The sequence below is a fragment of the Bos indicus x Bos taurus genome, chromosome 19 (assembly GCF_003369695.1).
Source record: "Bos indicus x Bos taurus breed Angus x Brahman F1 hybrid chromosome 19, Bos_hybrid_MaternalHap_v2.0, whole genome shotgun sequence".
Classification (NCBI taxonomy): Eukaryota; Metazoa; Chordata; class Mammalia; order Artiodactyla; family Bovidae; genus Bos; species Bos indicus x Bos taurus.
In genome coordinates, this window is record NC_040094.1 from 47161781 (window position 1) to 47189732 (window position 27952).

The 27952-nt window shown below is 38.9% G+C and overlaps 1 protein-coding gene across 5 annotated transcripts in view; it reads right to left on the reverse strand.

Annotated features, from left to right (window-relative positions):
- Positions 1-27952, reverse strand: part of KANSL1 (KAT8 regulatory NSL complex subunit 1) — a 170898-nt gene that overhangs the window by 96744 nt on the left and 46202 nt on the right. The window lies entirely within an intron of this gene.

The following is a 27952-nucleotide window of genomic DNA, read 5'->3' on the forward strand; positions in this document are numbered from 1 at the left end:
GTAAATGACGTATCAAGATAACTACTCAAGTTCAACAGAAGCTGCATGCTCTGAATTGGGTTTCCAATTCTAAGGTCAAATTCTATTCAGTGGTAAAAACTATTTGGCTAAAAATAGATCTTTTAGGACATCATCACATCCAAAGACCTACTTCTCAAAGTCTGCTTTAAACCCACTCTATACAAAGAGAAGGCCCAAGCAGCGATTCTGTATGAAAATAAATGTCTTTCGTAATATGACTTAAGAGCACTGGTGAACTCAGGAGTCCACAATGACGTAGCTGTTATGTTCCAATTCACCCTGTATCGCCCCATCTCATTAGTTCAAATACAGACACCACCTCCTGGCTTTTCCTATTTCATAAGATTCTTAGGAAGACAAATCTACTGATTTATGCAACACATTTTCTATTTCTACTTAACCATTTGATAATGTAATATCTGGATATAGTTCTAAATTCCCCAAACCTCTGTCATCAGGAATTTAAAAAATATTGCAGCTACCCAGGAGAGTTAACTTTATGACGAACACAACTGTGCTATGCTGAAACTCAGCCTTAGTTCTCAGCGAGAAGCAACTATTTAGGTCTGAATTTCCATGCAATAAATAGCTCCACAAGATTTTTTTTTTAAACGGAAGAGCACAAATTGTCAGGTTAGTACAGCTTAAAAAACCCTTTCAGTTATGAACTAGAAAATCAAACTACAAAACTTACCTAGAGTGTGTCTAAAATAACATAATAAGCTGTAAGTGAAATGATGAGCATGGAGGTGCTCCATCCTTATTATCTTCTCAAAGTCTTTTGTTCTTCATTTTAGCCAGCTAAAAGCATCTCCTAAAGAGATAATTAGTGTACCTCCATAGAACCCCTCAGTAAGCACTCGCTATTATGAGACTAAGTTGTGAATAGCACTAAAATAAATGCTTCATTCATCCACAAGCTTCTGAAAATACCACTACCTCATATTTGAATAGGCTTTCAGTTTTCACAGGAACTTTCACATACTCTTTTGATCAAAACAACAAAAAACAAGGCATGCCATCAATCTATGTATGGTCTCTACTGTACAGATAGGGAAACTGATTAAGAAAGGGTATATGGCATAACCAAGGTCAAATAACTGGTCAAGTTGTACAGTCTTGACAATGCAGCGTTCTTTCCTCTATATTGAAACTAAAGTGCAAAGTTGAAAAATATCACAGAAATTTGACAGGCCTAAGATTTTTACACCTAGATAACGTTTCTTCTTTTAAAAACATGAAAGATCTGATCAACTAAGTAATGTACTGCTTCAAATTAGGATGACCTGGAAAAGCCACAATATTTGGATGCAAAAACATGATCCAACTGAAAATTAAATATGCTCAAAATGCAATAGAGAAGAAAACAATATATTTCCTACATATTTAAAAATTCTAAATTTGTTTTAAAGAGAGGAGGGGAAAATCCTCAGCTGGTAAGATACTACATAATCACATTATCTCCTGCTTGACTAAATTAACAAATATTTCAAAATGTTTACAAAAAGCAAAATCCTGAGTCTGTATGGGAACAGGGGTTAAAGTAGTTGTTTCCCACATGAAGCAATATCCAGTAACAGAAGTCTGTACATATGGCAGTGTTTTCTCCAAGTCTGATGCAAGGATCACAAATGTTAGAACCACCTATGTGGCAAATCCCTGACAGAGGCCCAGGAACACGTTCTTTGCTGTTGCTGCTTTTTGAAGTGCTGGGGTGACTCTAATGAACATAAAATTTAAGAACTACCAGAGTACAAGCTGAGGGCAAGTTTAGGGTAACAACAGCCTTGCCCTTAGTAGATGTATAACTTAACTATCTTCCTGGAGCCTGGTTTTCTCACTGCCACAATAGGAATGGTAGGGACACATCATCCCACCTCAGAAGAAAGTTCTAAAGCATTAAAGATGGCTTATAGAAAGTACTTAGCACATGGTTTTGATACACAGTACGTGATAAATAGCAGTAACTGAAAAACGTCATGTATTTATAAATATTTAACACTTTTGAGATTAGCAAATAGTGTAACAAGTTCTATACATGGCTATGCCATTACACTCCTTTCCTTACAACTCCCCAAAGAAAGCAGCATTTCAAAAATGAGAGGCACTCACTTGATCTCCAGAGAATTAGGGGGAGAGGGGAGCACAGTAAATAAACATCCTTTCCCTGAAGTTCTAAGGATAGCTGGAGAGTTTTGTCACATTTTAAGGATTAGAATTTAAACGTTAGACACAATTTGTTTTATGGTCACAAGTATGACCACCACCTTGTTAGACCTTGAGAAAAACCCACTCCTAATCATAAACAGGGATGAAATATTTACCACATGCAGGAAAAATTCATACTTCCCAATATTACACCTCTAAAGCATATTTAACATAAGGTCTTTTTAAAGAACAAAACATAACTTACAATTAAAAGCCTATTCTATCCCGAAATATCACTCTCAAGTGACTTTTAAAAAATGTTGATTCCTTCCTCTTCCTAGACTCTTAAATCTAAGCAATTGCCAAATTCAATAAATTCTTCTCTCTCCTTCTTCTACTAGGCCTACTGCAACATTTGTTTTGTCATGAAGGCACAGAGTTAGACCCTAGCCATAACAACAATGCTGAATAGGATTTCTGCCTCCACCTCTATAATCCAGGAGCTGGCAGACTTCTGTATAGGGCCAGAGAGTAAAAATGTCAGACTTTGCAGAATATAAAGTCTCTGTTTCAATTACTCAATTCTGCCACTGTGTAACCAAAGTAGCCATAGATGGTATACAAATGAAGAAGCATGACTGTGTTCCAATAAAACTTTATTTATAAAAACTAACCTCAAGCCACTACAAGCCAATTTGCTGACCCATATTAATCCAACCAACTAACATCAACTTCCACCACAGACCATGTGATTGATCAAGATGTCCCTTTTCTCACAAATACTCCTTGGCCTGATACACAAATGCTTCTGAATAGGTGTAATCTTCCTTACCTGTAGTTGTATTTCCTTTCCCCCACCCTATACTACAACTGGCTTCCCTGGTGGTTCAGAGGGTAGACCTGGGTTCGATCCCTGGGTCAGGAAGATCCCCTGGAGAAGGAAATGGCAACCCACTCCAGTATTCTTGCCTGGAGAATCCCACGGACAGAGAAGCCTGGTAGACTACAGTCCATGGGATCGCAAAGAGTTGGACAGGACTGAAGGACTTCACTTCACTTCATCCTATACTACAAACAAATTGATTTCCACCTTCCCTGATGTGGCTCCTTACACGCCCCCAATTCCAAGCTTTTGCTAATCCTGTATGCAGAATAATCTTCCTTTTGCTCTCTCCCTCTAGAACCCCTAACAGCCCCCTTTGTTCTCCCTACCCCAATCTAGATCTAAATCCTATCTATCCTCCCAAATGTCCTCTTCCATGTACCAAGAAACTCTTCCTAAGCAGAACTTCCATGGCACTTTATACCTTTTCTGACAGTGATTGCTTTGTATCTTATACAACATGATTTATGTAATACCTTAGCTCTGCTAAGCCTGTGGATCTATTATTTATGACTCATGTCTGCACCTCCCATAGTACTGAATACTTTACACTCAACAAATATAAGAAATTATTACTATTTCAAGAAAATATCTCTACAATTAAAATCTTTCATATAACAGTGTTTTTAAGGTAATATGCCTAAGGCCCTCTTGTTCTGTATTAATAAACAAAAACTCATGACACTGGCTCAACAGATGATGCCTTCAAAAATCACCCTCTATCTCATTACTCAGAAGGTAGCATGATAAAGTGTAGAGTCAAAAAGGCCTGGATTCAAATTCTGGTTCTGCCACTGTCGTTGAGTCTGTTTCTTCCTTTGTAACACACAGTCATACCTCATTTAATTGACTTTCACAGATTTTGTGTTTTTACAAACTGAAGGCCCTGTGGCAACCCTGCTGCTACTGATAAGTCGCTTCAGTCGTGTCGGACTCTGTGTGACCCAGGGATAGACGGCAGCCCACCAGGCTCTTCTGTCCCTGGGATTCTCCAGGCAAGAATACTGGAGTGGGTTGCCATTTCCTTCTCCAAAGTTGACATTTACCAGTATCATTTATTCACTTGTGTTTCTCTGTCACATTTTGGTAACTCCCACAATCCTTCAAACTTTTCATTACTTCTGCATTTTTAATGGTGATCTGTAATCAGTGATCTCTGATGCTACTATTGCAAAAAAGATTACAACTCCCTGAAGGCTTAAATTATGGTTAACATTTTTCAACAATAAAGTATTTTTTAATTAAAGTATGTACATTTTTTAGGCATAATGCTATTGCACATTTAATAGACTACAATAGCATACACTTTTATGTACAATAGGAAAACAAAAAATTCATGTGACTCACTTTATTGTGATATTCACTTTATTGTAGTGGTCTGGAACCAAACCTGAAATATCTCAAAGGGATTCCACATGTACCTAAGGAGTCTGGGAATGACTATGAGCACATAGCAGGCACCCAGTAAATTAATATGCATTAGAACTTTCATGTAAATTTACAAGCACTTGTCTAAGTTGACTGCAAGGTCCCTTGTAGTCTGTCAGCAAAAACTGTTGAACATAATCTGTGCTGAGCAATATGAATATAAAGAAGACATGGGTGGTCCCTTATCAAAAAAATTCAGCCTGGTTGAGATTCTTTTCCAAATAAGTAGCACAACACATTGAGTGCTAACCTTCCACTAAATTCAAAATAACTGAAAGCTGAAGATTATTTCAAAATTATTTTCGGCATGAAGTTAAACATTAACAATAGTGTTGCTGCTGCTGCTGCTGCTGCTGCGTCGCTTCAGTCGTGTCTGACTCTGTGCGACCCCATGGATTGCAGCCCACCAGGCTCCCCCATCCCTGGGATTCTCCAGGCAAGAACACTGGACTGGGTTGCCATTTCCTTCTCCAATGCATCAAAGTGAGAAGTGAAAGTGAAGTCGCTAAGTCGTGTCCGACTCTTAGTGACCCCATGGACTGCGGCCCACCAGGCTCCTCAATCCATGGGATTTTCCAGGCAAGAGTACTGGAGTGGGGTGCCATTGCATTCTCCGAACAATAGTGTTATAATCAAGTTAAGTTCCTGTCAGATTGAAATTACAATGTCAAGCTTCTTCCAAGAGCCTACAGGGCCTCTGATTTTATCTCCTGACACTCATCCTACACGTGGATGACCATACGTACTCCTGCCACCTGGCTTTCCTACTTAAAATTCACCAAGCCTAGCTCAGTCCCACCTTGGGGGCCTTTGTACTTGTTCACTGGGAACACTGTTCTTCAAGATTGTCACAGGACTACCCCTCTCACTTCATTTAGATCTCAGAGATGCCTTCCCCACCACCCTATTTAAAATAACCACCTCCCTCAGCCAACTATCACTTTCAATCTCTCTATACTGCTGTTATTTCTCATTTTAGCAACAGTTAAGTGACCTTGGATCATTTACTCATCACCTTCCTTCCGCATTAGGATAAAATCTCTTGGAAACAGACATTTTCTATTGGCAGCTGTATCCCAAGCAACTACAAGAGAGCCTGGATAATACTGAGTACCTGATATACATTTGTTATTTGTTAAATGAATGACATGTTTATGAGTGATGATATATATTCCCTCATCATTACAAATTACCTAACTTCTTACATTCAACTGGCTCCAATTAAATTTAGCAAGTAAAGGCTACTTCTAAGACAGCGCTTCTTAATTTGAGGCTTCCAGAAGTCATTATACCCATTTTTCTGGAAAGAATGTCTATAGTTTTTTTTTTTTTTTTAAAGGGTCCCTAAATCACAAAAACATCCTAGAAGCAGACTCACAACTTTGGTTACACCACAGAATCTCCTGGAGAATTTTGAAAATACAGATGCCTAGATTTCATCCTAGAGATTGTTTTACTTGGTCTGGACTACAACCTTAGCATCAGGATTTTTTTTTTAGTTACCCAGGTGATTATAGTATATAGCAAAAGTCGAGAATCATGCCCACCTTGGAAGGAAAAGATGTTAAATAGATCAGATTTCTTAAAAATCACTTATACATGGAAAGAAATAAAATTTAAAAGCTAAGAATAAAGAATTAGCATCTTTTGGCAAACAGACCAATATACAAGTGCCTAAGTAATTCTATACGACAAACATTTTAAAGATTCTATGTCTACCTCTACTTAAATACTCATTTGATACTGGTATTTTAGAACTTACTCCCAGATCACAATCATTTTTCATTTAAAACACTCCCATTTCATACAAAAGTTCACTTGTTAATAATTTACTAGATTACAAATGGACGGAGGAGCCTGGTAGGCCGCAGTCCATGGGGTCGCACAGAGTCGGACACGACTGAGCGACTCCACTTTCACTTTTCATTTTCATGCACTGGAGAAGGAAATGGCAACCCACTCCAGTATTCTTGCCTGGAGAATCCCAGGGACGGGGGAGCCTGGTGGGCTGCTGTCTATGGGGTCGCACAGAGTTGGACACGACTGAAGTGACTTAGCAGCAGTAGCAGATTACAAAATCTAAACACACCAAGAGAACAACAAAATACTCTTCAAAGACCAATCAAGGGCTACTTTACAACTATGAAGTCTTTGGTGGTTCTACTGCTAAAAACTTCCTGGAAGCAAGGTATGTCACCAATTAAAGTCCTCAGCCTCAACTATTATACAGAATGACAGAGGGTTTAGTGAAACTAGTACTGACTATACACACAAAAGGAGAAAGAGGGGGGAATTTCAGAAATTTATTTAGATCATGCCAAAAAGGATTTGAAAAGAGCAGGTGTCAGAATGACACAGGTGGTGGGTCTTTTTTTTTTTTTTGTAAGTCCAGCAAACAAACATCATGTAATGAGCCAATTCATGTTACCAATCTAGAGTATCATCGGTTATTGGTTTTTACATACTCACCCAAGTAGCCCCCTTTAAAAAAGTGATTGGCAGGGTAAGAGACCAAAGCAGCAAAATGCTAAATATTTGTTTAAAAACAAACTAAATCCAGAAATGCTAAAGTCCCCTGTGATAAATCATTTTTAAACGTTAGGATACTTAGAATCTCTAAGGAACTCATTCCACCTACCCATCTGTCTGGACTCTGGACTGTTAGAGAGATATTTGCTGACACAGAAGCACCAGGCCATGAGCCCACCTGACACAGAACAACAGAAACTTAAAGCAAGTTTTTAAATCTACAAGAGCTTTGGGAAAGAAAATCGGACTCCTAACTATGAAGTCTTCCTGGCTTACTACTTGGTCATACTGCAATTTTATTCTAAGCATTATTCACTTTCCTTGTCAAGTAAGTGAAGTAAATTTAATGAGAAAGTTCAAACGAAGAGACACATGCAGGCACACAACTCGCCAGCCCATTTTAGTTGAGACTGGAGAGCGATGGAGCTTGAAATGCATAGGAAACATGAATAAATGTAAAGCTATCAGACATGGAAAGTTCTTCTTTAAATTTGTTTTCTACAAAGATAGGCACAGAGACAGCTTTAGTTTGCAAAGTCATTTTACTCTACATAAAACAGTGTTCCCTTATTATTAACTTTCTCTTTTATCATGAGCCTATGCAAATAAATGTTCTGGGATTAACAAGCAAATAGATAAATGAAGCCACAGAAACACATTCCCAAAATGTGGGCTGGAAATGAAACAAAGCAGCACAGGATATGAACTGAACTCCACTGGCTATTTACAAAAAGTTTTCACATACACGAGTCTCACTTGACAGGAAAAGAACATCTGTAATAGAGAAGGACAAGACTACATGAAAAGGCTATCTGGAAACACAGGAGTTGAAGACCTCATGAAACATCAAGAGACCCAGGTTATTTATTCAGTAGTAGGTTAGCAACCCAGAAAGCTTGCATCCCACTCACTCCTCTTAATACTAATACAAGAAAAAAGAAAATTATCAGTGCTAAGGATAGAAGCTAAGAAAATTGGATCCAAAAGGAACGATAAAGTGGGGAGAAACCCAGCCCCAGGAGTTATCTGCCCAAGTCAGCAAAGGTCAGAAGACAAAAAAGGCTGACCAGTAAAACAATGTTTCATGAACTTAAACGTCAGATGCCTCAACAGGCAAAGGCTTTAAAGAGAGAACTCTCTCTTTAGCAACTGCTTCAAATGCCATATTTATCTTACGGCCATATACTACTGCATCATCTGTCCCCTCTAAATCAGATGCAGCATTTTGAAATCAGCCCCAATAGATCCTTCTGTGTTGTTGGGTGTTGTCATTATAGACATGCCTGAACCGGCTAAGTCTGCTCCTGCCCCTAAAAAGGGCTCTAAAAAAGCTGTGACCAAGGCCCAGAAGAAGGACGGCAAGAAGCGCAAGCAAAGCTGCAAGGAGAGCTACTCCGTGTATGTGTACGAGGTGCTGAAGCAAGTCCATCCTGACACCGGCATCTCGTCCAAGGCCATGGGCATCATGAACTCCTTCGTCAACATTTTCGAGCGCATCGCTGGCGAGGCATCGCACCTGGCGCATTACAACAAGCACTCGACTATCACAACCAGGGAGATCCAGACCGCCGTGCGCTTGATGCTACCTGGGGAGCTGGCCAAGCACGCCGTGTCCGAGGGCACTAAGGCTGCCACCAAGTATACCAGCTCCAAGTAAATATAATATGCCTAGCCGGTGTTAACGGAGAAGGCAATGGCACCCCACTCCAGTACTCTTGCCTGGAAAATCCCATGGACGGAGGGCCTGGTGGGCTGTAGTCCATGGGGTCGCTCAGAGTCGGACTGAGCGACTTCACTTTCACTACTCTTAACTCTGAAGTAGAGGGGAATGAGGCTAACTGGACAAAAGGATATCCTGTTGTTGTTGTTGTTGTTGTTTTGAGGGGGAGGAAGGTATAAAATAGTGAAGAGGAAGAGAAAAGTAGGGGAAAAAACGGGGGTTGTGGGGGGATTGAAAGAACAAAGCGATGGTTCACAACCTACCTCAACTGAGAAAGTCTGACTGGCATAATATATCCATGTTTGAATCAAAGGCAACTGGAAATGGGGGAGGGGAGCTAACTGATTCTGATTCTTAGGTACACATTCCTCCTGACTGTCCTTAGAGAACTTCTTCTTTAAAGGTACAGTCTGACTTATCAGTGTCCATCTTCACTGCAAAACCTTAAACACTACCCAAATACAGATAAAGTATATTCTCTTCTTAGGGCTGGTGACAAAGAAATATGAGGGTGGGATGAGGGAAAGGAGTAAATGGTAAGGGAAGGAAATCAGTAGAACTATAAGTATTATATGGTTTATAAGATGCCTTCTCAAGAGTTTACCTCAATTTTAGTTTTTTCATTGATAAGTAGACACAACTGGAGAATGTTATACAAAGTGAAATAAAGGGCATTCTTTACATTCAGGAATGACATTAGTGCCCTTTCCTCTCCAAGGAGACATAAGGAAGACTAACCCAGAGGTTCTCCGCCAAGGGTTATTTTGTATCCCCAGGACACATGTGGCAATGTAGTTATTTGGTCATCACAGCAGGTGGGGAGAGTGCTATTGGCTTTTGGTAGGTAGAGACCAGAGACGCTGTTGAACATCCTACAATGGACAGGGCAGCCCCTCACAACGAAGAGCTATCTGGCTCAAAATAGCAATAGGGCAAATGATGGGAAACACCTAAACAAACTCATTTCTGGAAAACCACACAAATAGGAGGGAAAGACAGTCTGTAGTTCCTACAGTCTGTAAGAAGCCTATTTAGAAGGCAGTTTAAAAACAATCCTATCTTATGCCAGCTATTACACAAATTACAAATGTCAGGGGAAAGAAAAAACATGTAAATGCCAGAAAAATCTTTTGTCTTCTCAAGTATTTAAAAATGTAGGTAAAGTATCAGTGAGAACCTATTATATTCATTTTTCTAAATAACAGTAGTTAACAGTCAAACTTGATGATAAACCAGAACACTCGTTTATCAATGACAGCAGACTAAAGCGACACAACTCTTAGAAAGTGGTGGGGCGGCGGGGGGGACAGCGGGAGTATCCACCTAAATGATATCCCTTGATCACAGAACCCAATGTAAAAAAAGAACACAATGTACAAAAGGACTCGCTACACAGTAAAACTCACAATAGTGTTAGAGAATGGATACACACTCAAAATCTAAATATCAGTACTATTATTTGCCAGGCACTGAAATAGGACATAAGATAGAAGAAATAATGTATGTAAAAAGCCCAAGAAAAACCCCATTAGGTAAGTGTTATTTTAATAAGTTTGACATTACAGAAGAAACTAAGGTGCAACAATCACAGGGCTGCTGCTGCTGCTGCTAAGTCGCTTCAGTCGTGTCCGACTCTGTGCGACCCCACAGACGGCAGCCCACCAGGCTCCCCCGTCCCTGGGATTCTCCAGGCAAGAACACTGGAGTGGGCTGCCATTTCCCTCTCCAATGCATGAAAGTGAAAAGTGAAAGTGAAGTTGCTCAGTCGTGTCTGACTCTTTGTGACCCCATGGACTGCAGCCTACCAGGGTCCCCCGTCCCTGGGATTCTCCAGGCAAGAACACTGGAGTGGGTTGCCATTTCCTTCTCCCAATCACAGGGTTAGCAGTCAGAAATACTAAAGCTCTCTAAAGCTTCCTTCACCCACAGTGCAATGCTGAATGCAATGAAAAACTGAGGTAAATAAAACTTTGATGGAGAGGTATGAATCTAGTAAAAATAATCATGACTACTTATTTATATCCAGAAGTTTACATTTAAACTCAAACTAATATATACTTTTCAAATACCCATAAAAGGATTAACGGCGGACCCTGTAATGGGTCTCAGATTCAAAAATCAGAAAGCACACGGGCCACATTCTTTAACACAATGCAACAAAACTAGAAAAAAAAAATTTTAAGGGCTGCATTAAAAAAAAAAAAAAAAAAGACTGGAAAATTGAACACATCTTTCTAAATAATTACACTGAAGAGAAACTAAAATTGCTCTATTTTACAAAATAATAATAAAGCTGTAACAAACCAAACTCTTAGAATTTACCCAAAGAACTAACTCAGAGAAAATGTTAGAGACTTAAATGCTAATTTAAGAAAATAAGGCAGAATGAAAATAAATGACCTAAAACTTAAGCTTTTTTAGAATCCAAAGAAAGAAGTGAATATAAAAACAAAAGGAAATAGAAGAGCTTACTGATAAACCAGAAAACTGGATGCAAGAAGAAGAAAAAAATAGATCTGAGTTAAAGCAATACAAATAATAATCTATGGCAAGATTTTAAGACATTACTAGGCAGAATTTCATACCAATAAATTGAAAATTTAGGCAAAATGAGTGATTTTCAGGGAAAATATACAGCTAAAATTTGGTCTTGAAAGAGATTAAAAAGCTTCCTTAAACGAACAACCACAGAAGAAATTTAAAATATAAGCAAAGACCTATCCATAAGTATAACAGCCAACTAATTCAAGATATTTAACAGTCAAATTCTATCAAAAAACATTAGTGAGTGAACAGATCATCCTTGTCAAAGGATGTGACAGTGTCAAAAAGTAAACTATATGTCATTCCAAGTTACAAATGTGGAGGGAAAGCAAGCCCCCTCTTCAAACAAACAATTCATAATACTTAATGAATCCCATTTGAATCCCATTTGACATATGCTAAAATAATAATCCAGGTCATCCAGATAGTCAATAACTGATAATACTTGGCCTCAGAACGTTCCCAACTGGAATATATACTCAAGAGACAGCATATATTTTTGTGTTTTTTTTTTGTTCACTGCTCTATCTCAGGGCTTTGAAGAGCCCCTGGCAAATACTAGGCACACAATAAACATTTGCTAAATGAATTCAAGGGTCAGTCAACATAAGGAAATCATTTAAAAGCTCTAAAAGAAAAATATATATTTATATATATAAACTACTGCCACAGATACTAAAGATAGGCATTGGTAGTATTTAATAGTTGTAACAAAAATCCATACTGCATTAGAAATTAAAAGAACTAACCTAACAGAAGAGAATTATCACAAACCTATAGCACAAATCACATACACTCAATGACAAAACATAAATTCTCTAATAATAAAGTCGGGACCCAGACAAAAAAGTCCCCATACCTCTGGTACTACCGAACCATGTACTGGAGGGGTCTAGTTTATGCAACTGGACAAGAAAAAGAAACACAGAACAACTGAAAAAGAGAAAACAAAAATGTCATCATCGAGCTTCTAAGTGACTACCCACCTACTACTACTACTACTACTACTACTACTACTACTACTACTAAGTCGCTTCAGTCGTGTCCGACTGTGTGCGACCCCATAGACAGCAGCCCACCAGGCTCCGCCATCCCTGGGATTCTTCAGGCAAGAACACTGGAGTGGGTTGCCATTTCCTTCTCCAGTACATGAAAGTGAAAAGTGAAAGTGAAGTCGCTCAGTCGTGTCGGACTCTTAGCGACCCCATGGACTGTAGCCTACCAGGCTCCTCTGTCCATGGGATTTTCCAGGCAAGAGTACTGGAGTGGGGTGCCATTGCCTTCTCCAACCCACCTAGTAAAATCAAATACAAAGAATTGAAAGAATTGCTAAAAGGAGTAATTCTGTAAGGTAGCCAGACAAAGAAAGAAAATCAACATATATAAGGAGTTTGCCCACCTAACCAACAAGAAATAAGCTCATGCCTAACAGCATCTCAAAGTACATAGAAATAAACACAACTGAAAACATGCAAGACCTATAGAAAGCAAAGTATAAATTTTAACTCTAGACATGAAGTACTTCATAGAGAAAAATATCACTTTAGGAGACTTAATGTTGCCAAGATGTCATATCTCCAAATTAACGTACAGTCACAATCCACCTGGCAACATGATTTAAAGGAAGTTGGTAAAGTGATGTAAAATTCATATGGAAGAAGATAATAAACATGGATAGTGCCCTCACAAATACATGCAATTTGTGTGGTTATTCCATCATATATTTAAACCTATGGCAAATAATGTATATTATAGATAGTATGCAGAATAACACTGTGTCACGTAAACCTTTGGTAATTCAGTGTGATACTAATGCAGGTACTGACACTGGATAGAGAAAACACGCTAACAGACATTTATATGAATTTAGTTTACAATCACAGCAGAAATTCTACAAGAATGGTTTTACTCAATACACTGGTTAGGGACAACTGGTTATTCATGGTGGGGCTGGGAGTGGTGGTGGTAAAGGGGTTAAAGTCTTACTTTAAACCATACACAAAAAAGAGCTGCATAGACAACAGATTGGTGGTTGCCAGAGGCAGGTGGTGGGGGTTTAAGTAAACTGGATAAAAGGAATCAAAAGGTACAAGTTTCTAGTTATAAAATAAGTTATGGGGGTGTAATGTACAGCACTGGCAACTATAGTTATTAATACTGTATTACACATTTGAAAATTGCTAAGATAGTAAATCTTAAAAGTTCTCATTACAAGAAACAAAACTGTGTAACTATGGAGATAGATGTTAACCAGACTTACTGTGGTGATCATTTCACAACACCTACAAATTGAATCATGTTCTACACCTGAAACTGTATAATGTGTATCAGTGCACGCATGGACTGTAGCCCACCAGGCTCCTCTGTCCATGGAATTTTCCAGGCAAGAATATTAGAGTGGGTTGCCATTTCTTCCTCCAGGGGATCTTCCTGACCAGGGAGCAAAGCTGTGTCTCTGTGTCTCCTGCATTGGCAGGCATATTCTTTACCACTGCGCCACCTGCCTTGATTTTTAAAATTTTAATAAAAAAACTTTAAGAGATAAACATAAAAGCTAAACACAGATGCTCCTCTTAGGGAAACTCTTCTCCAACAAAAGACCTTTCACTTCGAATAATTTCATTTCTTTCCTTCCTGAAACACTGACAATCTCTTCTTGCCTCTGTGAGTTACATCAATATTCAGCCAATTTTCAAGGGTCAAAATCCAGTCACTTCATCAAGTTTCCTAAAGTGTGTAATCAGTGAAGTATGTTAGATCTGGAGTAAGAACTCTAGCAGAACCCTGACTCTTATCCTAATAATCTTTAGCACAGTCACTTGATCTCTTTTTCTCTAGGTATCTTATTTGTAAATAACAAATCTGTGCTCCTCTCCAAAGTCTCTGTTTCATTAATCTTGCATCTGGACCTATCTTTTCATTCTATGTTCATAACCCTGGTTCAGAAGACTTACAGCTAGGCTACTGGCTTTTAAGTCTTGCCCTATACTACACCTCCACATCCACTCTCAAAGACACCTTTATGAGAGCACTTTAATCATGCCTTTCATTCTACATTAGTGATTCTTCACTGTTTTTAGGATAAAATCAAAATGTACTAGTTTGGTATTCAAAAGCTATGCGACCCCAACCTTCTCTTCCAACCTCATTTTCTGCTTCTTGAACCTTTTATCTCTGGCAGACAGCTCTCTTCCTTGTTACCCAACACAACTTCCTCCATCTGAGGCTCCTCATCCTTGAACCTGAAACATCCTATTTCCTCTTGGAAACCTAAGTGCCCATTCTTGATCCAAACTAAAATTTCATTTCTTCTCAGGTCTTCTGACCACCTTACTTATTATAAGCCCAGAGTGATCTCCCTCCTTCCTCCTACATTTTAGCATTTAGTGCCAGTTCCATGTATCTAGTCCTGAGCAAACACTGTGTAATTCTAACACTTCCTCTTCTACTTGAACATGGGAGGGTGGGGGCAGTCGGTCACGTAAAATTATTTCTTGAAGACAGAAATCAAGTTCCTAAGTCTACTTCAGTACTTATTCTTCTATCAGAGAAGTATTTCCTTGCCCTTTGGGGGTAAGGTTTATCTTGATGATACACAATATTGAAAGGCCATTCTCCAAATAACTAAAAGTTAACTTGAGATTTTTTATATTTAATTATCCTTGGCTCAGAGAATTCTGGTTCTCCTTTTCTGGAACTGCCACAGGGACACTCAGGACACTTCTGTTGTTGAGATGACTGACATAACTTGTTTCTACTCAGATGATCAACTCTGGTTAACTCTTCTGATCACTACTGAAGGACTCTCTTAAAGGACTATAAACTGTAGCTCCTTGAAGGCTGGCCTACTATGAAACATCCAAGGGCAGTACTATTTTTTATCGTTCCATTAAGTTTGTCAGCCAATCTTACTGTTCATGGATGAAACTAAGTAAATTTATCTCATCTGGGAAGGTCATCACACTATTTAGGGAAAACCATGGAATTATAAACAATCTAACACTGCTGCAGACATTAATGCCTCTATTTATATGTCACCACCTTGAATGCACAGTTCTCAACTCTTGGGTCTGAGACCTACTTATTAACAGTAAGAGCAAATCAAGAGAATTTTCATTTGAGAGAACAATCAGCACACCAAACTTGCTGCAAAGACAAAGTTAGCCTTTCCACTTGAAGCAAACTGAGTCTGAAGCAAGCCTCATTCTGTTTTCACTTTTACAAAGAGAAGATTGGCCTGTCTTCAGCCTTGTGAATAAAGATCTTACAAAATTCACTAGACATAGGGTGTGCTCAAAGAATACTTGCTGGAAAAATGCGCTGGGGAAGTGCCAATTTAAAAAGAAAAACATTTTCACCCAGTTGGAAATCTAGAGAAACGGGTTACAGCAACTCAGCTGAAAACTCTCAAGATCTGCAGAAAAATATCCCTGATCTTTTCATTCTAAGTAAAACTCTATGAAAAGCAACTAATCAATGAAGGATTCAACTATTTTAAATTTTATGCATCTAAAGAACAGTAATTGAAATTCTGCCTGTGATATGTGGCCGTGTGAAAAGGCAACAAGTCTATCTCTTTTATACAAACAAATTTTACAATCTGTAATAGTTTTTAAACAATTGTTTCTGAGAAAGAAACAGGGACAAGAGAACTTTTTATTGTTTTGTTTATTTTAGGGGACAAGAAATCGATGTTTTTCATTAGGCATATTTATCTTCAAAGTGTACACTCCAAAAACAGCTTTATTAAGTGAAAAGGACGCCTTCCTGTTAAAGGCCCTTTGTCTTCATTCTCACTACACACCCCATCCTCAGAGTCTACACTTTGTAAACTTACTTTCAGATTTCTTCACTGCCACAAGTGGAACATACACACAAAACCAATAATGAAACAGCTACACATAGGTGCACACACTGGTAACAGGTTGCCTCGTGACAGAAACAAGTGTGCAGACTACTGCAGCTCCACTATGAACTCTCTGACGGGACCCAGTCTGGGGACTCCCTAAGGAAACGTAGGCTACACAGAGGGTTGCCTGGACGGTCAACGTAACCTCAGAAAGCAGGACAGTCTGGCTAACAGTGATAAGGGCCTCTCCCATCCCTGCCTGGGTCTCCTTACAAAACAAAAAGGAACATTTCTCAAAAAGGTATAATGGAGATTTTACATGTGAGGAACTTAAGCCAAGAAGATTAAAAGACAAAACTAAAACTAACAATTCTCATAATAGTCCAAAATTCTGTGTTATTCCCTCTTTAGTACTAATCCCACAAATGCTAATAAAATTACTAACTCCTAGTTCACCCTCCAGGTTGTCTGGTGATAATCAAATAAGGAATCAAATGTTAATGATAAACCTTAGACACGGAAATGACAAATTTTGTATAAGTGGGCTGAATACCAATCAGGATATTCTTCCATTGCTACTTCGTACCTTTTAAGTTCTTATAGTAGCCAGATTTACCAGAGATTTCTTGAGGAAAATACTTTCATAAACACTACATACATGCTTACAATTCATCTATCAGTTTTTGTTAAGCACAGGGAAGACTAAGGGAAAAAGAACATAAAATACCTTCATATCTTAAAAGATTTATTTTTCCAGCAACTGGGGAAAAATAAGAGGATTTTTCCACATTAGTGAAAATATAAATCATCCCTATAAAATACCAAAAATGTTTACTTTACCCTTTGATGGGGAAAGGTTGTGAAATAGGCACTTCCCTAGGTTATTTATTAGAGTAGAGGGAAACTATCTAACCTCCCCATCATCCCCCATGGGCCATGCCATGGCCATCAGTGTAATATGCTGTCAGAGAGGCATCTGAAGAGCTACGTCCCGTCAGGTTGCTCCGTTTCTTCAAACAGAATCATCTTTCTGCTCCGGCCAAATCAGTTCCAGGAGAAAAATTCAACAGTAAGGGAGCAGTAAGGAAGAACTAGCTTTTATCATCTCTATGAGCTCATCTTTAGTCTTGGGTCTCAACTTAAAATGAGGGTGTCACATTCATCATCGTGTTATTATTATTTACCAAATGCAAACCACCTAGCAGATAGAAGGTGGGATCAATACATATTAATTCTCTTGTTTCCTTCCTTTTCTTTTTCTAGACACACCACTCGGCTTGTGGGATCTTATTTCCCCAACCACGGACTGAACACAGGCCACTGCAGTGAAAGTACCTAGTCCTAACCAATGGACAACCAGGGGATTCCTTCCTTTAAAAAACAAAACAAAACAAAACAACAACATTCCAGCCACTTCTAGGTGATGCCCCACCCAAACCATCCAACTCCTATTCCACAAAAGAAATGAGTAACAGGATTGTAGGTTAAGAGATATATTTGGAATGCCTTTCCTCAAAATACATCATCAAATTACTTAATATCACTTAAATTTCTTGAATGTAAAGTGCCATATCTTATATGATGTTTGGTAAATCTCTAATGCTCAAAATTCTGCAAGCCAGGCTTCAACAATACATGAACCGTGAACTTCCAGATGTTCAAGCTGGTTTTTAAAAAGGCAGAGGAACAAGAGATCAAATCGCCAACATCCCCTGGATGATCGAAAAAGCAAGAGAGTTCCAGAAAAACATCTATTTCTGCTTTATTGACTATGCCAAAGCCTTTGACTGTGTGGATCACAATAAACTGTGGAAAATTCTGAAAGAGATGGGAATACCAGACCACCTGACCTGCCTCTTGAGAAACCTGTATGCAGGTCAGGAAGCAACAGTTAGAACTGGACATGCAACAACAGACTGGTTCCAAATAGGAAAAGGAGTACGTCAAGGCTGCATATTGTCACCCTGCTTATTTAACTTATACTCAGAGTACATCATGAGAAATGCTGGGCTGGAAGAAGCACAAGCTGGAATCAAGACTGCCAGGAGAAATATCAATAACCTCAGATATGCAGATGACACCACCTTTATGGCAGAAAGTGAAGAGGAACTAAAAAGCCTCTTGATGAAAGTAAAAGAGGAGAGTGAAAAAGTTGGCTGCAAGCTCAACATTCAGAAAACGAAGATCATGGCATCCGGTCCCATCACTTCATGGGAAATAGATGGGGAAACAGTGGAAACAATGTCAGACTTTATTTTTTTGGGCTCCAAGATCACTACAGATGGTGACTGCAGCCATAAAATTAAAAGACGCTTACTCCTTGGAAGGAAAGTTATGTCCAACTCAGCATATTCAAAAGCAGAGACATTACTTTGCCAACAAAGGTCCGTCTAGTCAAGGCTATGGTTTTTCCTGTGGTCATGTATGGATGTGAGAGTTGGATTGTGAAGAAAGCTGAGCATTGAAGAATTGATGTTTTTGAACTGTGGTGTTGGAGAAGACTCTTGAGAGTCCCTTGCACTGCAAGGAGATCCAACCAGTCCATCCTAAAGGAGATCAGTCCTGGGTGTTATTTGGAAGGAATGATGCTAAAGCTGAAACTCCAGTACTTTGGCCACCTCATGTGAAGAGTTGACTCATTGGAAAAGACCCTGATGCTGGGAGGGATTGGGGGCAGGAGGAGAAGGGGACGACAGAGGATGAGATGGCTGGATGGCATCACCGACTTGATGGACATGAATTTGAGTGAACTCCGGGAGTTGGTGATGGACAGGGAGGCCTGGTGTGCTGTGATTCGTGGGATCACAGAGTCGGACACGACTGAGCGACTGAACTGAACTGAAAGTATGCAGATGTTCAACTTTATTGGATAATGACTGTTTCTGTTATTGCTACCTAACAAGCCACCTCAGACCAAATGGCATGAAACAGTGTTTATCTTATTCTTGTAGATTCTCTGGATCAGAATTCAGAATACAGTTGGAATGGCCTGTTTCTGATACGTGATATGTGGGGCTTCAGTTTGACAAGACACAAGGCTGGGGGCCAAAATACCTGGGACTAGAGAATCATTTCCAAGATGGTTCCTTCACTCACGTGTGGCATCCTGTTAGGGATGCCTCGGTGGCTTTGGTCTCTTTAGTGTGACAGCCTCAGGGGGGTCAGACCTCTTACATGGTGTATCTTTGTTTCACAAACAAAGGTGGAAGCTTCCTGTTCATTTAAAACTGTCCTGGGAAGTCACCTAGCATCACTTCCATCATATTCTATTGCCTGAAGTGGTCACAAACCCTCTCAGGTTCAGAGGGAAGAGACAGAACCCCATCTTTTAATGGGAGGAGTGTCAAAGAATTTGCAACTGTATTTTAAAACCACCATAACAGTTTATTCCAGAGCTAGATGTACCAGTTTATAGTTTTTAAAAATGTAATTTTAAATATTATTACAGATTACTACTGATTGTTTTGCTGCTTAAAAAACATTTCAAGCACTCTAGAAGCTGTGTGCCTGCCTGTGTGCTCAGTCACATCCGACTATGCGATCCCATGAAATGCAGCCCGCCAGGCTCCTGTGTCCATGGGACACAGATGAAACTCCAATACTTCGGCCACCTCATGCAAAGAGTTGACTCATTGGAAAAGACCCTGATGCTGGGAGGGATTAGGGACAGGAGGAGAAGGGGACGACAGAGGATGAGAGGGCTGGATTGCATCACTGACTCAATGGATATGAGTTTGGGTAAAGTCCGGGAGTTGGTGATGGACAGGGAGACCTGGCGTGCTGCGATTCACGGGGTAGCAAAGAGTCGGACAAGAGTCGGACACAACTGAGCAACTGAACTGAAATCTCTTTTCATCAATGAAATCCAAAGGACATTTTGTTCATGCCCAGGCTGTGGGTAAACAGCCTAGATTAATACAGTCGGCCCTCTTTAACTGTGGGTTTACCACCTAAGGTTGGTTGAATCTGCAGGTACGAAGGGCTGACTGTACTAGGTCATTTTATATAAGGGACCTGAGCACCCTTGGGATTTTGGTATCTGCAGGGCTCCTGGAATCAACCCCCTGGGGACACTGAAGGACAACTGTATCCTGATTTCTTATCAGCTATGTGACATTAAGCAAGTTACTTAAACTTTTCATTCTTCAGTATGAGTCTGTAAAACTAAGATAATATCACAGAGAACTAAATACATTAATGCATGTAAAGAACTTCTAACATTACCTACCTCAAAGCATTCCACAAGTGTAGGTTATTATTTTTTTCCCTATCAGTATGTCTCAAACTATGCTGTCTGATTAGGCAAAGTTGGTTTAAAAAGTTTTCCAGCTCAACTGAATCACTTCAGTCAAAATCTTCCTGGGGTCTGGGTTTCAGATTAGTACCAAATACAAATACAAATGTAAAATACAAATATAAAATCAAACCGTTGGGCAGACTATCCTGGTGGTCCAGTGGTTAAGACTCTGAGCTTCCAATGCAGGGAGTGCGGGTTCAATCCCTGGTCAGGGAACTAGTATCCCACATGTCTCAAGGCATGACTGAAAATATATTTTAAAAAAATTATTCCTACAGGGACTTCCTTGAAAGTCCAGTGGTTAAGACTCTACATGCTCTCATTACAGGAGGTACAGGTTCAATCCCTGGTCGAGGAGTTAAAATCCAGCAGGCCACACAGAGAGGCCAAAAAATAAAAATTAAAATTAAATCAAATAGGTTAAAGGTACCACAAAGCCTTAATGAGAATCAAAATTATTAAGATTTACTCTTTGTATTTGTTATATACTGAATCCCTTGGTTCAAACAGCGTAATTTTTCCAGATACAAAATTGAAAACAGGAAAAAGACAATGAACTGGAGTCATAAAAGGAGATGACCTTAGGCATGGATTTCTGCCTAGCCTGGAAAATATTGAAGTCCCTCGGTATGCCAGGACAACTGGTTCCAGACTCTTCTCCCCACCCCTTACCAAAATCTTCAGATGCTCAAGTCTGCAGATATAAAATGGGGTAGTATTTGTATATAACCTATGTACATTGTTCTGTACACTTTAAATCATCGCTGCTGCTGCTGCTGCTGCTGCTAAGTCACTTCAGTCGTGTCCGACTCTGTGCGACCCCATAGATGGCAGCCCACCAGGCTCCCCTGTCCCTGGGATTCTCCAGGCAAGAACACTGGAGTGGGTTGCCATTTCCTTCTCCAATGCATGAAAGGAAAAAGTCAAAGTGAAGTCGCTCAGTCGTGTCGGACTCTTAGCGACCCCATGGACTGCAGCCTACCAGGCTCCTCCATCCATGGGATTTTCCAGGCAAGAGTACTGGAGTGGGGTGCTATCGCCTTCTCCGTTAAATCATCTCTAGATTACTTAAAATACCTAACACAATGTTAATGCTATATAAAAAGTTGCCAGAGAACTGCAAATTAAAATTCTGCTTTTTTAAATTTCTGGAATTTTCCCCCACAAATGTCTTCAGTTGGTTGAACCCACCAATGTGGAACCTGCAGATCCAGAGGGCTGACTGTAACTTAATCCATGTTGGTCTTTGCTCAGGGAGAGGATAGAGAAACTAATTAAAGTACTATTCATTTGAAATATAACGTGACTCCAAGCTTTTTCTCCTCTAGTAAAACAATTTTACCTAACTGATGGAATTTAACAAGGTGCTCTGCAAATGACACTGAAACCTCTGGGAATGCCCAAGAGCCAAATATGTTTAAATAAAAATTAGTAAAGGTGTACTGCCATTTAGTAACATCTCCCATCTGTTCCTTCTCCATTCCAACAGTTCCATCCAATCCAGTTACACCTGTCAAAAATCTAGGAATCACCCATAATTACTTTCGTGCTCTCTCAACATCCATTCACTGCATCCAGTCAATCACAAGTCCTAGTCACCCTACCTCCAAATTACGCAGTGCTCTCATTCTTCCCTCCAAAGGCTGAGTCCCCATTGTCTCACCGAGCTTACCACAACGGTCTAACTATTTCCCAAAGTCCACATCCACTCTCCTCTTACAAACAGTAAGAAAGAATCTTAAAAAAAAAAAAAAAATCCAATGATAAACTGTCAACGGTGTCACAAGAGAATTTTAAACCAGAGATCACCTACAAGCCTATCCGTATGACCAAGTCTCTAGCAACCTCTCTGGTCTCATTTCTCATTACTCTCCTCACACTTTGCACTGTTTTCAAAAGTATCAAGCACCCCCTATTCCCAAAGCTTTAGCACAGTCTGTTTTCTCTGTTACACATCTCCTCTCTTGTTCACCACAAATTCCTTCTCATCATTCAGGTCTCAAGTTACATGCAACTTGACTTCAAGATACATGCTAGGACATCCCCACCCATCTTAATTAGATGTTCCTAATATGCACCATCTCAGCACTCCAAACTTTGCTTCTATGGCACCCACAACCACTATAAATATACCATTAACTATATGATCACTTGCTTAAATATTTAATTAATCACTCTTTCTAGCCAGTTTACCCACGAGGACAGGGCAGCGATTGTGTTTCTCTTACTCACCTATATAATCCCTAGGACCTCAGGACAGAGTAGGCCTTCAGTACCTCTAATAAACAAATTAATCAATTCCCAAAGTCTCCAAGGTAAGGCTTCAAGGCCTCTCTGCATAGCTCAGTCCCTCCTCCTCTATTTATACAGGACTGCTTAGAAGGCCATTTCCTAATTTTTAACAGTTGCTGGAACTTATAAGGAATACAGAAACCTTCATTTTTAAGACCCTAGTAAAGAACTTGGATCTTCATGAGCTATAAGGGTTATTCTACAAGTCATGTTCTCATAGTCACCGAAGCTTGAAACTTCAATTATCTATGATGATCCCTCCCTGTTTTACCCATACAGCCTGTTATTAATCCCATTAAATCCATTTCTGCACCATCCTCTGGAATCTTCTCTTTTCCTTTTTACACTACAATTATTACACTCAATCTGTATTACTAGATCTCTAAAATGTCTCCACTCTAGCCACCAAAAAGCCATTCAGCCTCTGTCCTCTGATTATGCCATGCCTTCCTCCTGTACTGACCTACCTCATTAGGCCATAACCAAAAGACAACCTTCTATCAAAATCCTAGCCAACCTTCAAGGCTCATTTCTACTATCCTTTCTTTCCAGTTCCATCAACCAGTTGTGATCTCTTCCTATTTCATTTCTATCATCCAACATTTACTACGTATTAGTACATGCCAGGCCAGAGAAGGCAATGGCAAACCACTCCAGTACTCTTGCCTGGAAAATCCCATGGACGGAGGAGCCTGGTAGGCTGCAGTCCATGGGGTCGAGAAGAGTCGGACACGACTGAGAGACTTCACTTTCTCGCACTGGAGAAGGACATGGCAACCCACTCCAGTGTTCTTGCCTGGAGAATCCCAGGGACGGGGGAGCCTGGTGGGCTGCCGTCTATGGGGTCGCAGAGTCGGACACGACTGAAGTGACTTAGCAGCAGCAGCAGTACATGCCAGGCACTGTTCTAAGTATTCATCTTCATCTCCCATGTCTCCAATACACATCAAAATTATATACTTTTTGTGCACAGAAATTCAGTTTATTTACCTACGACATCTGATGTCTTACATGTTTGTTCATAAGTACCTACATATGACCACTTTAAAAGAAAATAGTTGATCCTTAAACAACACAGGTTTGAACTGTGCACATTCACTTAGATGCAGATTTTTTTCAACAGTTACTATGATCTGTGGTTGGCTGAATCCAGATACAGAGGAAGAGGCTGGGCATCACTAACCCCAGTGTTGTTCAAGGGTCAAATGTACATCACTCAATTTTACAGAATGAAAATACCAATCCGAAGGCAACAGGAAATATCTGGAGCATCTAGATCTGCAGCAAATAAGGAGACCCCAGATTCTTGCTGCCTAACTTCCTGCCTTCAGAATCACACAAGAAGCACTAAGAATAATTCTCACTACCTACGTAACTTCTCAGAAAAAAAGGGGGCAGGGGGAGAAGAAGGAGAAAACACACAAGTTCCTATTTCAGCCACTGGATGTCATATGCATGCTAGCAGAAAAACCTGGGGCATTCAATCAGTGATTAGATTAGAACAAGGTGTTTGGCAAGTCAAAGTTCACTTGGCTCCAAAGTAACTTCTCTAAGAACATAATAGACTTATTTCCACATATGTATCACACCCAGTAAGATATACAATAACCATTTTAATGGATTATGGGGTGGTAAGGGCTGGGGGGACATAAGGTAAAAGAATCAAAGCTCTACGTCAAAGTCAAGAAAGCCATTTTGTTTCAAGGTACTCCAGTGACTCACAAGGAACTTTGCCTCAGATTCCCCAAAAGCAAAAGATGATGATGAGAAAAGCTCCATTGATGTTAAAGATAGAGTTGTCACAATTCAGAGCAGTTTAAGCCTTGGAGATCAATTTTCTCATTTTTATTAGGAAAGTGGTAACAAAGCTAGTCTACGGTAAAGAAGGGTTAGATGTTAGGCTTCCAGCTAATAGATCTCTCACTCCCATCACTCTGTGAGAGGAGAAGGAACATGAAAATAAGAACAAATCAAGTTGACTGCCATCCTTGGCAACATCATTTGTGCATACTTAACAAATTCAAGCAGGAACTACAACACAAAGCATTCCATAGTACTTAAAAAGCAAAACCTATGAACATGCTAGTAATTTATGATACCGTGAAGTCTTCATAAACTCCAAAAGGATGAAATTCCTCAGAAATAGAGCAAAGTCACCACAATCAAGACAATCCAAAATTCAAATAACTTAGTTCACTGAACTGAACATCTAGTTTACTTTTATGCAACTCTGATCAGAACAGACTTCAGGAAGCTATCACACAAATGAAATAAAGTTTAGAATAAATTAAACAAACAAACAAAAAACCCATGAAAATAAAACAAGAACAGGGAGAACAAAATGAAGCCAAGAATGAGGCTTAAAAAAAAAAGGTACAACAGTAAGAACCCACAAGCTGCTGATCTAAAAACACATTTAATATCTGGAAAAAATTTTTTTCTTCACAAGTACTTACTACAAAAGTTTGTAAGTACAAGGGTAAGAAAATGAAAACTAAATTGAGCAAAATTGAGTATGGGTCCAGGAATTCAGAACAAAATAGCAGTACGAAACTTAGATATGAAAAGGAGAAATACAAAGAAAAACCAAAGTGCAGAAGAGTGTGGGAGCACAAGCACATGCTCAGCAGTTCTATGATAAACACATGAGGCGACTAAACGCTTTTATTCCTACTTCCACAATTAAGAACCAAACACTGAGGTATTTATTGAAACATACAGCTTCCTTTGTAGTCCCTCATTCAAGATGATGATGCTTTTAAAAAGAATGAAATAATGCCATTTGCAGCAATGTGGACAGACCTAGAGATTATTCATATTAAGTGAAGTCAGATGAGAAAGACAAATACCATATATCATTTATTTGTGGGATCTTAAAATATGAAATTTATTTACGAAACAACTCAACTGTGTAGAAAACAAACTTATGATTCCAAAGGGAGAGGGATAAATTACGAGTCTGCAATTAGCAGATACAAATACTACATATAAAATAGATTAAAAAAAAAAAAAAGTCCTACTGTTGTATAGCACAAGGAACTAGATTCAATATCCTATAATCATCCATAATGGAAAATATATGAAAAAAAAAAACCCATATGTATAATGTATAACGTTATGTATAATGGAATATGTACGTACAATGAAATCATTTTGGTGTATACTAGAAATTAACACATTATAAATCAAAGAATTTATACTTCAATAAAAAGAATTTAAGATGGTGTTTCAATTCCTGCTCATTCCACAGTGATGTTACTAAACAATAATATAGGTCAAACCCAACGTAGTGCAGAATTTCCAAAGAAGTAGGTACATGTACCAAGACAGGAAGATATATACATAAAACATTTTCAGATGATCTTCTAAAAAGCTTAAAACAAAAAGGTGGAACAATTTTAAACTAAACATAAAATCAGTTAACCAGAAAAAATTAAATCAAGGAAAAAGAAAATACTTTCTCTTCTGCTGTGTCATCCAGCTATATTAGAATTCACTAATTGTAAAAACAAAACAGAACAAAACAATGATAAACATGTAATTCTTGACAATATATAAAACCAATCATTCTGCTACTGGACAGCATGTGCCTAGGACTTACAATGAATTACAGATTTTTTCTCTTTTATTAAAAAGTTAGGAAAAACACAAATGAATTCTTGGTGAAAGCTTGTAATTTTCAGAGAATCATCATCCACTTGTAATTTAAGCAACATCACTTAAAAACAATTCAAATCTTCTCTACTAAATATTTTCATTATGGCCACCAGACTAAATCTAGGGACTTTATCTCTGACAGTACTTCAACAAGGGAGTGAAATACTAGACAGGCTGTTCAAAGAGGTAAAAAGTTGAAATTCACCAGCTGGGTCAAGCCCCTGAAGACTTAACTAACTTCTTTTTTTATTTTTTTTTTTAACTAACTTCTTATTCTACGACTCAAGAATTATAAATGCAGTTACGAGATTTGGGAGGGACTTTAAATCACAAAGAAAAGGTTTCTCTGCATCCAAAGAACTTCTTTCTCTTTTTTAATCACAGCGCTGTCTCCACTTTCACTGGCCAGTGGTTGAAAACCCTTAAAATACTCAGGTGGTCAACAAAGACCCTGGCTAAATACCAACCTTGGGAGTCAATCTGGTGACCTTGCTTAAAACAGTAAGTTAAAAGTATTTGCACTTTATTGGTGGCTTTAATTTAAATTCATATATATCATAATTTGCAAAAAGCATATTTACTTGACAGTACTTTTAGCGCCCAAATCGTCCTTACTTTAATACGATCTGAAGCATGGAAATTCAACTTTTAAAAGCATTATTAAACTGATCCCAAGAGGTTTCCTAAAATAATCCCTTTGCTGTCTTTTTAATTTACATCCTTCCAATCAACAAACCACTGTGAGAAGAATGCCCAAACCTAAGCAGGTGGACTAAGAGGTCTTTTGAAGTCAACAGACTACTACATGATGTAAAAAAAGTTCTCTCATAGGCATTCTGGTTTCACTGGGTTGGAATGTTACCCACAACATTACCAAAACTAAGAAATGTTGCCAATACAATGTCTCTCGAAAACATTCTTATAGATTCTAGATGTTTTTCTTCAAATACACAAGATAAGTGCAGGAAACTTTAAAGGCTTCAACTACTCTATCTTTACACAAAATCACTCAAACAGAATATTCAACTGTTGACAAGGTTTCTTAAAACTGCAGTTTATGTAGCAAAGTCAGTGGGAGTAATGCCACAAATATTGGCAAGCTGACTGAAGCTACTAATCCATTTAAGGAAAGGGAACTATGTTACAGCAATGCTCTGAAATGTATTTGCTTTAGACCTGAATATAGAAGTGGACTCTTGAGCACACTAAGCTTACAAGTGATAATGGCACTTGGTCTACAAGGGAAAAAATCCAGCACGATTATCCAGATTTTTTTCACTCAAAACAGAAACATAAACCCAAATTTCATACTCAGATACAGTATTATCCATGTTTATAACAAACTGGAGGAAAAAAAAAGGAAATCTACTTATGCTTAGAAGCATAGCTGTCTCAATAAAGTCTCCAGTGAAAATCTTAAGTCACCTTTTTATTACAGACAAGGGACAGTCAACTATTCCAACACAGCCACCTACTCCAGTCTTCTCTAGCAATCCAAACTTCACAACATTCCCACCCAAAGAGGATCTACTAGTTAACTCTTCTCCCCTCTTTTCCAACTACTCTTGTTTCCCTCTCTCATGA